Genomic DNA, 13,208 nt, shown 5'->3' with positions numbered 1-13,208 from the left:
TTTCAATAAGCACGGGATCTATATCTCTGATGAGTGAGATGTATGGACTAAAACAAATCTTTAGCGAAGGTAGAGAAACTGAGAAAATAGTGTGTCGGAGAGCGGTAGAGGTGGGTAGGCCTGAGCCAAGGCCTTCATTGTAACCCAAGTACTGGGTATGTGGGTGCACTCTCCAGGTTTTGGGCAAGCTGCAAGTTTAAACAAGTCAGGATATAATCTCTTCCATTGGCAGCACGGCGAAGGAAGCTGTGAAGATAAATAGACACGTCAGTTACAACACTGGCCAAGTGTACTTTTTTCCACCTCGGTTGCGGTTGGCGACGTCCCTGTGTCGTACCTACAGCACGTGAAATGTGAACTCTGATCGTGATGGCAATCATGTATCAGATAAGGCCGTTGGGTTCAGACACGCTGCTGGCAAGCGAGAATTTGCACCTTTCAGTCAGCTTTCGTCATGCATCATTCAAGGCCATCTGAGAACTTTGGGTTTTTGATTTGTCATTTGATTTGGGAACCATCAAATATGATCCCCACGGGAAAAAAGAAATCCATTTTTTAAAAAAATATTATTATTATCATTATTATTTTGTTTTTTCTCAAAGTCATTTGCACAATGCTCTTTAGTCACTTAGTATTTTATTTTGGTGTGATAATCTAGTAGATTACTTAGTATATAAAACCACCTTGTCATCAAAAAGTTTAAAAACTCCTGACTGAAACATCGAGACTTACTTGGTCAAGGAAGCATGCTCCACATGCTGTTTAAAGAATAGCTAAACCAGCACCAAAGCAATATTATATAGCATTAACCTGTCTGAAAATTTAGAAAATTTACTTTTCAGCAAAGTAGGCAAAATCCCAGAGTGATAGGAGCAGTGATTCTGTTTGCTTTGGCATCTGCGTGTTATATGTCAGTCAGCTACGTCTACAGAGCATTTATGTGTTGGCCTTGGCTAATGCTGCCCTGACAGGCAAGGGGATATTTCTGTTATTGTCTTTCTTCCTGAACTCAGATGCCTCAGGATTGGGTTTCCAGAGGTGGCTACACTGACAAATCATTGTCAATGGTATGATACCACAATCACATTATGAATGCGGAGAACATTAGTCCTTTTGTGTCGAAGAAGGTTTGGAGACAATAGCTGAGAGGTGTATATTTATCTTCCATTTCATTCTTCTTGAAACCAAAGCACCTCAAATAGACACCTAGCTATATTATATCAGCTCCTCCAATCTTGAGAAAATTCAGTCAATGCTGAAGCCGTCTGACAAGCTAACGCTTATGACTACAGACTGCAGACCTCCATTGAAAAGTAGATGTTAAACCTTTGATAATCCCAGAGAGTGGCTTCGGTAACCAGCTCTGCTTGACCCAATTGAGACATAATATCTGTGGAGGTTCATAATGGGTTTACCAAAGAGTTTTGGGGGCATACGGGAAAAGCACAGTGTTTTTGGCTTTAGATTTGATGCCAGGGTCATGACTAACCTTCCCACCCCTGACCTCTAATGATTCATGGATGAAACTGGGGAACAGTCATGGAAATATCAGTGTGTCTTGATGGCGTAACTGGTTGTGGAAAAACCACTCGTGTTTTTCTCTACGGATGTAAGCCAATCTGACTCTTCTCTGTTATTGTTTAAGAAGAGGGAGTGTGTTCACCGTGATGATATAAAGCTTGAATGGTGTTGTATTTAATCACAATCACACCAAGGGTCCACCCTTCGCCTCCCCAAAGACGACATATGAGGAGCACAGTTTGAGGGCCAGCATTTCAACCTTTCTTTTAACATTAAAAAGAGCCTCAAAACATCCTCTAAAAAGAAGAAGGGGCAAAACGATGACATCTATGACTGATTTGGACAGGCTAATCTTTTAGTCTTGTGGGTTCATTCATCTAAATTTCAAAATAATAATAATTAAATATCCCTAATGGCTGCATCATTAGCTTTTTTTGCTTTAGCATCATTAGCTGGCTTGCAATCCGACACCAAACAGTAAGCCAACTCTTGTTGTAAATGTTTAGCAATTTGAAATGACAAATTGTATGTTTCAAACGTGACAACCCTGCTGAGTCAGTGTTTGCCTTTTCTGACCTTGCCCTCGGTGGATGTTGAGTGATTCAGGCTAGAATTCAGTCAGCAAACGCTTTTAGCTAATCAAAGCCAGACTGTAACTTACCAGCTAAACAAACTAGCCATTCCTTTCTGTTCAGGAAGCTATCAAATTTGTACAGTTTGCTAACTAGTATGGAGATGTTAGCAATTTATTTGCTATTAGCATTGCTAGCAGTTTGTTTATACATACTTTTTTTTTTTGTCATCTTTGCAGTCAAAAAAAATAAATAAATAAAAATTGAGTATGCAAGACGTGTATGCATGAGTATGCAAGAATGCACCAAAAAGCATCACAGTGTTGGCAAACAATGATGGAAATGTTTAATATTAACTTAAATGATAAAATTATTATTCTTAAATATTAAATAGACAAATATTAATTTAAATGATTAGTTCACTCCAGAATTAAAATTTCCTGATAATTTTCTCACTCACATGCCATCCAACATGTTCATATCTTTCTTTCTTCAGTCAGAAAGAAATTAAGGAGGAAATGTTCCAGTATTTTTCTCCATATAGTGGACTTCAGTGGGGACCAATGGGTTCAAGGTCCAAATTGCTGTTTCAATGCATATTCAAAGAGCTCTACACAATCCCAGCCAAGGAATAAGGATCGTATCTAGCGAAACAGATATCTGTCATTTTTCTAAAAAAAAATAATAATAATTATGTACTTATAACCGCAAATGCTCGTCTTGCAGTAGCTCTGTGATGCACATCCACGACTTCATGCATTATGTAGTCACGTAGGAAAGGTCACGCGTGACATACTGTAGGCAGAAGTACCGACCCAGTGTTTACAAGAGTGGAGAAGGTGGACCTTTCAAAATTTGTTGTATGTTGAATGATGATGATTGATACTTTATTAATCCTAAAGGAAATTCAGATATTTATGTCTTTGTATCAGTCTATTGTTTAAAATTATCTGCTCATGTGCATATCCTGGATATTTAAATCTTTTGAAATCTAAAAGACCGCTAGGAAAAAACGTGACCTTTTCCAATGTGATTATGTAATGCGCAAAGTCTAGGACATCCATCGCAGAGCTAGTGCAAGAAGAGCATTTGTGGTTGAAAACTACATAATTTTTATTTGTATTTTTTTAAATAACCGATCGTTTCAATAGATAAGACCCTTATTCTTGGCTGGGATTGTATAGAGCCCTTTGAAGCTGCATTGAAACGACAATTTGGACCTTCAACCCATTGGTCCCTACTGGAGTCCACTATTAGGAGAAAAATCCTGGAATGTTTCCTCAAAAACCTTAGTTTCTTTTCAACTTAAGAAAAAAAAACACATCAACATCTTGGATGACATGGAGGTGAGTCAATTATCAGGAAATTTTAATTCTGGAGTGAACTAATACTTTAATGTAATATCTGGTTAATTTTGAAATGGAATACCTTCTTTTGAGATTAAAACCAATGTTGTATAGGGCCTTCTGGAAGTGAATGCATTCTAAGAAATGTTCTTTCTGTAAATATTTTCTTTGCTGACATCGGATTGGCTGAATTGTCTTTGAAGAGTGGATTTTTGAAAGAGGCTATGTGACTGAAGTTAGCAAAACAGATGTAATCACTTAGAACCCTTTTAATGGCACCATTCTGTCATTTACAGGCCCTGAGCAATCAATTTGCACATTACTACAGCATATTCATATGAAATATGTCATATTAGTGTTCATTATTATTTTATTTTTTGCACAGACAATTTTAAGTTATTGACTTGATGACAGCTAATCTTTTGACAAGGTGACAGTTTCACTTGTGAATGGAAATCTTATTTGAAACAGCATACTACATACTACACTTAGTATTTCCACATTATATAATATCTTTATCGTGCACAGTAGGCACATTTTCTGTGTGCACAGAATACCTGGATGGCCCACAGTATTATATTGACCAAATATGTAGTATACAAGACAGCATATTATGCAGTTATCCCATAATGCAGTGCACTCAAACTAACCTTCCACTGAGTGCTACATGTGAACATGACTTTCGTTGATTTTGAAGCCTAAATACAATTTCCTGAAGTAAAAAGCTAATTCTAGGCTATAAACACCTACAAATCGGTTGCATGAATTCAAGGTCACAATCATGAATCTTCCAACAACTCTTTCAGTCTTTATTTAAAGCTGCAGTCCGTAACATTTTTGGTTAAAAAATGATCCGAAATCAATATTTGAGCAAGTACATAACCAGCCAGTGTTCAAAATTATCGCCTTACTTTAGTCCAATTCACAACGGTTAGCTTATAATAATGTTTTCTAATTTGAGTGGTACGGGTAGGTTTTCGTGGGAAATTCAAGCATGGCATTGCATCATTATGTCACGTCTGTAAACATAAAGAAGTTGTCCCAGCTAATAGACTATATCACATGTGAGGATCCTGCAGGTGGCGGATCATTTATAGCTTTTCTCACAGCAGCTAGAATAATTACATTTATCATTTTGATGGTGGATTGTAATCCAGAAAGGATTATGTGTTTATGAAACACATGTGAATGAAATTTAATTATATTCCAGTTTTAAATGTGCTTCTGTAATCCAGATAGCCTGGGATTACAAAAGATTTGTATTTTAAAGAAAACCAGTTCGAAGGGAGCATAGTTTGCTTTTTCTGTTAAAAGAATTTCTTAATATGAAATTCGAATGGCATGACAATTAGTTTAGACTGTACAGAAATTGAAATCTACACGCTAATACACACTGTACTCATAGTCACGCAATGCTGATGTTAACATTAATAATTTGAGAATAAAGTATAACAGTAATAATAATTTGCACAGTTTGATGTGATATGAGCTAACCGATCTTTAGATTTAATCACCATTGGTAGCTAAATTTATGGTAATGCTTTCTTCCTTAGTTGGTCAGAACAAACGCGGCAGACTTGTTACTTACTTCTTCAGATGGCAATATATGGTGAAAATTCTTATTTGGGTCATATATTCCAAGACATAGGCTAGAATTTGTGATAGCGAAGTACAGTGAATATCTACACCGGTGCGGTGACTGACTGCCACACATTCACCTCAAAACATTAGATTCATCCGCGCTGCAGCCGTGCCGACTGACAACTCACGCAAACAAGATAATTCCGACACAGAGCTGCAATTCCAGGTTTTCAAACAGAGATGACGACAAAGAGGCAAAACTTATGGACTGCAGCTTTAACAAACATTTTCCTTGAAAGTTAGAATTAATAATAATAAATTCAATTTATATGGCGCCTTTCCCAAGCTCAAGCATGCTTCACAATGACAAAAGCAAATAAACAATCATTTCATACATACTGTATATGGACAATAGACATTTGCCAAGTCCAGAACATGCGATTACATTTGCATACCACAGTAATAATACAGAATCATAATAAATAAAAATAATAAAATAATATATATATATATATATATATATATATATGACCCTAGACCACAAAACCAGTCATAAGTGGCTCGGATATATTTGTACATTGTATGGGTCAAAATTATCAATTTTTCTTTTATGCCAAAAATCATTAGGATATTAAGTAAAGATGTTCCATGAAGATATTTTGTAATTTTTCTTCTGTAAATATCAAACCTTACTTTTAGATTAGTAATATGCATTGTTAAGGCGATTTTCTCAATATATTGATTTTTTTTGTACCCTCAGATTCCAGATATTTAAATAGTTGTATCTAGGCCAAATATTGTCCTATCATAACAAACCATATATCAATAGTGGTTTCTAAAAATTGACCCGTATGACTGGTTGTGATCCATGGTCACACCCATAGGAAAGAAAAATCAAAAGTGAGATCTCTTTAACATCAAATATTTCTCCTAGACAGACATTAGGTTACTTTAAGATTGAATGGAGATTTTTGCTTGAGTCTCCTGCTTCTCAAACTTCTCTCTTGAGACAAAAACTCTAACACTCTCACAATGGTCTCCTTTAAAGCTTTAGAAGAGATCTCAACAACATCACACACTGTGCTCAGATATTTATCCTTGGTTAAAGACTCTGGTGGTCTCATATTTGTCTCTTAAAGCTTTAGAAAAGATCTCAACAACACTGTTACGGAAGGGGACTCAGACAGAGGAGTAGAATATAAACAGGTATCTTTATTGACATCAACTGAAGCTGAGGGTAATGGCAGGTGAGTATCAAGGGCAATGGAACAGTTCTTGGATAAATGGTGACTATAACCTTGTATCGCAGGAGATCGTGGAATGGAGACGGAAGACAGCATACACCTCTTTGAGTAATGGTAATATACAAAAGGAGATGACAACAGAAGCAGACGTTGGGATGGCGCAGAGGAGAACAAACTGGAGGAGAGACAGAAGGTCTGTAAACAAGCAAGTAGGTAGCTCAATGTATCGTCTAGATAGCTTGGAGTCCTCTTCATATCAACAAGACCAGACACTGGAGTGAGGTGAGGTGTGTGCTTTTGTAGCAGTCTTGATGAGGGTGCTCATGAGGTGCAGGTGTGATCAATCAGAAATCAGGTGAGGGTGTGCACTGTGATTGGGAAGTGAGTGAGCCTGACCGATCTGTGACAATCACATACTGTGCTCAGATTTTTCTCCTTAGCTAGAGACTCTGGTGGTCTCATATTTGTCTCCTTTAAAGCTTTAGAAGAGATTTCAACAACATCACACACTGTGCTCAGATATTTCTCCTAGTCTAATGTTCTCTCACATTTGTCTCTTCCAAAGTTTCAAACAAGATATCAACAACATCTCACACTGTGCTCAGATTTCTCCTTAGCTACAGACTCTGGATCTCTCACATCTGTCTCTTTTAAAACTTTAGAAGAGATCTCAATAACTTTACAAAGTGTGCACCAAGTCAAATGCCTCAATACGAGCTCAAACATTTCTACCATATAATATGTATTAATAATCAAATTAGTCAATTAATTTCCTTTTCTCAAATATTTCTCATGTCTCATTTGTGTCTACTTCCATTTCTCCTAAGGAATTTTAGGAGAAACATCTGAAATGCTGTTGATACTAAAATGAGAGATATATGAGAATCTCATCTAAGCCCTATTCGGACAGGATTAGTTTTACATGGAGAGGTGGGGTAAAGTAATTTTTACCAGAGCTTCTCAGTGATTTTAGTCCCGTCCGAATGTGCCAGTGCAGTAAAAATTACAGTGACTTTTACCTTCTGTAAAAAGGTCCGGAAGAATTACCACAGGTAATACTAATCCCGTGAATAGACCAGCTGTAAATATGTACATAAATATTCCGTTATTTCCTATTTAAAAGTAGTGGTAACACTTTACAGTAAGGGTACATGAATTACCATGAATTCATGCATAAATTAATGTGTGAATAATGCATTACTTCATGCATTAATATCTCATGAATTATCAGGAACTAACATGACTTCAAAGTCTTTCATTCATGACTTCATGGATGAACAACACCTTAATTAATACATTAACTAAGGTGAGTACATCATCATGATTTATGATTTATTACGCATGATCATGATGTTTTCTTTGTTCACAAAAAAAAACAAGGTCTTTACTATCTATTGTGGATAAAGCTATGCTTATGGTACATTTCTTTCTTGAATTATTAAAGGAATATACAAAAATCCACATTACCTCATGCATGCATACAGGCTAGAACAGTATATCAATTAATGTTAAAACTAATGTTTTTCATTAAATATGATATGAGTTATCAAGCATGTTCATATCTTCTTCATAGTAGCCTGCAGGTAAATGTACATTGGCCAATCACAGAACACAGTATGTGAATTCTGTTAACATCGAAATACAGTAATCATCATTAACTAAGCATTAACTTCTCATGACTTCATCATGTGTGTGGCCCCTCAACTAAAGTGATATGAACATGCTTGATAACTCATATCATATTTAATGAAAACATTAGTTCTCACATTAATTGATATACTGTTCTAGCCTGTATGCATGCATGAGGTAATGTGGATTTTGTATATTCCTTTAATAATTCAAGTAGTCTTACATGCACAAAATAATGCTTTTTTGAATCATGTACCATAAGCATAGCTTTATCCACAATAGATAGTAAAGACCTTGTTTTTTTGTGAACAAAGAAAACATCATGATTATGCGTAATAAATCATAAATCATGATAATGTACTCACCTTAGTTAATGTATTAATTAAGGTGTTGTTCATCCATGAAGTCATGAATGAAAGACTTTGAATTCATGTTAGTTCCTGATAATTCATGAGATATTAATACATGAAGTAATGCATGATTCACATATTAATTTATGCATGAATTCATAGTAATTCATGTACCCTTACCGTAAAGTGTTACCAAAGTAGTTTTCCACGTTTTTTCCACGCTTGAAGAAACATTCAGTTGTGTTCTAGGCGGTGGGTCAAGTCTGCGGCAAATCTCGAATGTTTTCTGCATATGACAATGCATACCATTCAGATCAAAAAGAAGGTCAAAAGCACTTGTTAGAGGCACAAAACTTCTGTTAGCTTTAGGTACGTGTCTATTGCAAACAGAATCCAATCATAATTTAATTAATAAATCGATGGATGTAGCATGCACATGACGACAGGGAGGTGACGGCGGTGCGTAAATCCAGTTACTCCTCCCACTTCTGGTAGTTTTACTGAGATTTCTTATCCCGTGCGAATTGGCCATTAATATTACAGACGTCCTGTGGTAAATTAACATTACTCCATCTACCCTTGTAAAACTAATCCAGTCCGAATAGAGCTTAAGTCTCCTGAGCTTAGGAAAAGCAACCACTGAGCAATAAATTTTTCATATGGGCATATATATAATACAACAAGGCTGTAAAAGCGGACTAGTAAGAAGATGAGTTTACCTGTTTAGCGTGATGACATTTAATGTCCGAACAACTTCTTTATTCCCATTTAGGCACTTGTTAGCAACCGACTTATTCAAAATCTAAAAAGTCTAGCTGATGTTTTTGATGTTGTAGAATAAAACATGAACATATCTTGAACTTGTGTTAACCACAGATATTATTTCATGTATTTAACCAAAAACCTATTTAAAAAACCCACTGACAGCGGGACAGTGGAACTGGAAGTCACTTCTGGGTATTCAGACTCATTTCTGCAGCACTTTGTTTCCAGTGACGAATGCACCAGAAGTAATATCACCTAAGATTTAAAACACAATTTTTGCATATATATATAGTTTTGATTGGACAAACTTTAATAATAATATTAATAATATTTTTTTTTTCTTTCCCAAGATGGTAACTGGATGTCAGGTTGTGCATGTCCATTTTTGTTTCTAATAGATTAACAACTATTAATTATTTAATTATTCTTTAAATAAATAAATAAATAACGGTATATTGTAAGCTAGTATACCATTCTGAACATAGCCTGAGACTAAGCCTACCTGCATTCTCGTACATGTTTTGTATTCATTGTCATAGTCTTGCCATGGTTAGGACATGAGATCGGGGTCAGGTGTGATGTATTACCCACCTACATACAGGATCTCCTTATTTGAATAGAAATTCCTGTTTCTATACAACACCTCGATACTATTTGAAGGTGCGTATATAAAACAAATAAAACTTGCTTTTGTCAGGACATGAATTTGCAATTGGGTGTGTTGTATTACCTCCACAGACGGGAACTCCTTATTTGGAAGCGAATTCCCCTGATTGCAGACAAGAAATTCCCCTGCTTCACACTTTTGGTTTGGTTTTGTGTGATTATTCAGAGTAGTTAGTTCAGTGCCTGAGGGTATAACAACACAGTTTTGTAATTAGGTAACCTCCCTGTAAACCAACTAGTCATGATGTGCTTGGAAAATATTAGCAGGTCTTGTTTCTACCTCGCTGATTGATTGTACCTCTGGAATAGCTGATGACGTACAATTGTGATCAGCAAGAGTATAGGAGAGATGAGTGGGACAACCATGGTGGGCTTCCTCATGTCTCCGCATTTGCCAGCGCAGACAGAACAGCTTCACTCTGATCAAGCACATGACATCACTGCTTGTCCCTGGCAGATAGAGGTATGCAGAATAGACGTTCACAAGGAGGAGCGGCGTTGCGGTCCAACTACGATCAGTAATGGAAGAGTTCTTAGTCACACAGGGCCAAACCACACAGCATCGAAATAATTTGCTAAAATGATTTAGATCAGACCACATCATGCAGGAATTAATCTTTGACATCATCCGGACAGCTTCCAGTTATCACCGAAGAGTTGCATAAAATAATGCATTGTGCATCGATGAGAGCATTTTAAGTCACTACGGAACAAATAAACAGAATAGAAACAAGGGCCTGTTTAGACCTTTACATCTTAATTTACTTAATTAATTTATTTAATTTTACCATTTACAATGCGAATCAAGTTCTATTTCAATATTGTTGAGGAACAGTTCACACAAAAATAAAAAAGCTGAAAATGTCCTCACACTCAGGCCATCCAAGATGTAGATGATTTTATTTCTTCATTGCAACAGATTGGGAGAAATTTAGCATTACATCATTGCTCACCAGTGGATCCTCTGCAGTGAATGGGTGCCGTCAGAATGAGAGTCCAAACAGCTGATAAAAACATCACAATAATCCACACCACTCCAGTCCATCAGTTAACAATCACAATCTTTTGAAGCACAAATCTGTGTGCTTGTAAGAAACAAATCCATCATCAGAGTGTTTGAACTTTAAACCATTGCTTCTGGCCAAAATACAAATCCATAATTCTTAATAATCTCCAGTTGTCCTTGCACATCAAAGTCTGCCAACACATTTATTTAGAACTGGTTTGGACAGTTTTCACTTGTAAACGGTGCTTGATCTGTGCATATTTCTCTCCTGATTCAGATGAAATGACTTTTTCACTGGAGAAATCAACATTATGGATAAAGGACTAAATACAGAAATGGTTTGAAGTATTAATTATGGATTCGTTCATTACAAACATGCAGCTTTTCACTTCACAAGATGTTAATTGATGGACTGGAATCATGGAATACTTGTGGATTATTGTGTTTTCATCAGCAGTTTCGACTCTCATTCTTACGGAACTGCAGAGAAGCCATTGGTGTGCAAGTGATGAACTGCTAAATTTCTCCAAATCTTGTTCCGATGAATAACAAAACCATCTACATCTTTGATGGCTTGAGAGTGAGCAAACTATAAGCAAGTTTTAATTTTTGGGTGAACTATTCCTTTAATAAATGAAGCAAAAAGCCTAATTTATTAAAGGAATAGTGTTAAAACATTGACCGAATACATTTCAATTTTAATATAACAACAAATTATGTTTTCAGGCAGGATTCTTAGGATTCTTATTTGCATTAGCCGATCTTCGGGCCATTGTCTTGTTTCAAACAGATTGCCCAAAATAGATGCTAATATCTTGTGTAAATGGGTCTAAAGTTCCATTCATGCATAACCATGAGTTAAATACCAAGAGGACACTGATTTGTCACAAACATAGTTTAGGCGATTGTGATTTCAGCCTGGTATTTGCACAGGTGGATGATGCAAATCAAGGGAACGCTTCAGCAGTTTTCGAATCGCTCATTTACAGTTGACCTGGTGTGGTCTAAAGCCTCAGCTCTGACTAAACCCAAGGACAAACAGTGACTAAATGCAAGCCCAATTGTCTAAGACAAAATAATGAATGCAACCGTCTCTGGTGTCTCTTTCTCTAAGGGGGTCAGAAGAATAGGATAATGACATCAGGAATGAGCAAACACATGTAAGGAAGCCATGGGTGATCCAGCCAGACTTCCCACACGGCGCTTGTCAACACTTTGTTTCAGAGTGAGGAATGTTTTGCTCTATTGTATCAGTGTAATGGTGTGGCCATGTGTAACAAGTCTGGTGATGCCTTGAATATTAATTGATGTGCGTCGACTTGTGGAATTCCGGGAAAACAGCGTTTATTGTGCTTTAAAAAGGTTAATTTGGTTCTTGGAAATACAGAAAAGGTTTATATTTTTCTTCTGGCCTTTTAGTATTAAATAGCTTTCAAAGTGAGGGTTAATATACTACCATTTTTGGTAACACTTTATTTTAGTGTCTCTTAATTAGTTGCTTATTAGCATGCATATTACTAGAACATTAGCCATTTATTAGTAGTAATTAAGCACATATTAATGCCTTATTCTACATGACCTTATTCTACATCCCTAATTCTACCCAATACCTAAACTTAACAACTACCTTACTAACTATTAATAAGCAGTACATTAGAATTTTATTGAGGGGAAAAGTCATAGTTAATAGTGAATAAGCGTTCCGGTCCCACTTTATATTATGTACTTACATTTAAATTAATCATTTGGTACAATGCATTTATTGTGTACATACATGATCTTACATTGTACTTATATTGTTAATAATACCTTTATGTAATTACATCTGTAATTAAATTCTGTAATTTGTATAATTTACACTGTTGACCCATCCCTTACACCTTAACCCACCCTTAAACCTACCCATACCACTTAACCTGTCCCTAACCTAACCCATACCCCACCTCAATAGCAGCAGAAGTGTTTTGCAATACAATATGAACGCAATAAAGTACATTGTACTTATTTTTTGATGTAAGTACATAGTAGTTAAGGCCACCTAATATAAAGTGTGACCAGCGTTCCCCATTCTAAAGTGCTACCCAGTTTTTTTTTTAGTTTTTTTTAAACCCTGAAAACTAACCAAACTTTAATTGCAGAAAAAGGTTCTTGTTAATTGCATTACTTTTGACATAAAATATGTTCCATTCTTTGTCATCAACATCATGATGTGTATTAAATATTACATTATGCCAAGATTTCTCAAACTGGTGTTCATGAATGAACTATAGCAGGTTTGTGAGTTGATGAAATGCTGGAAGACTTTTCAAATGTATAAAAGCGGTAGAATTTTAGAAAGGAAAATTTCAAGAAAGAAAAAGGAGAATTAGGGTAAATCAAATTATGACTACTACCATTGTGTGAATAATATGTAATCATGTAATCTATAAAAAAATAATTGTAATCGGATTATGAGCATTTTAAAATGTAAAATGTAATTTAATTTCAAGTGCCTTTTTGGAATGTGATTACGTAATCCAGATTACGTG

The 13,208-nt window shown here is 35.9% G+C and overlaps 1 long non-coding RNA gene across 1 annotated transcript in view; it reads left to right on the top strand.

Moving 5' to 3' along the window:
• Window positions 1-13,208, top strand: part of LOC131546472 (uncharacterized) — a 42,888-nt gene that overhangs the window by 13,893 nt on the left and 15,787 nt on the right. The window contains exon 3 of the long non-coding RNA XR_009272718.1: window positions 6,330-6,473. This is a non-coding gene — a long non-coding RNA (uncharacterized LOC131546472). The remainder of the gene's footprint in view (window positions 1-6,329; window positions 6,474-13,208) is intronic.

The sequence above is a fragment of the Onychostoma macrolepis genome, chromosome 09 (genome assembly GCF_012432095.1).
Source record: "Onychostoma macrolepis isolate SWU-2019 chromosome 09, ASM1243209v1, whole genome shotgun sequence".
NCBI lineage: Eukaryota > Metazoa > Chordata > Actinopteri > Cypriniformes > Cyprinidae > Onychostoma > Onychostoma macrolepis.
Note: the sequence above shows the minus strand (reverse complement) of the source record. Positions and strands in the feature narration are given on the sequence as shown.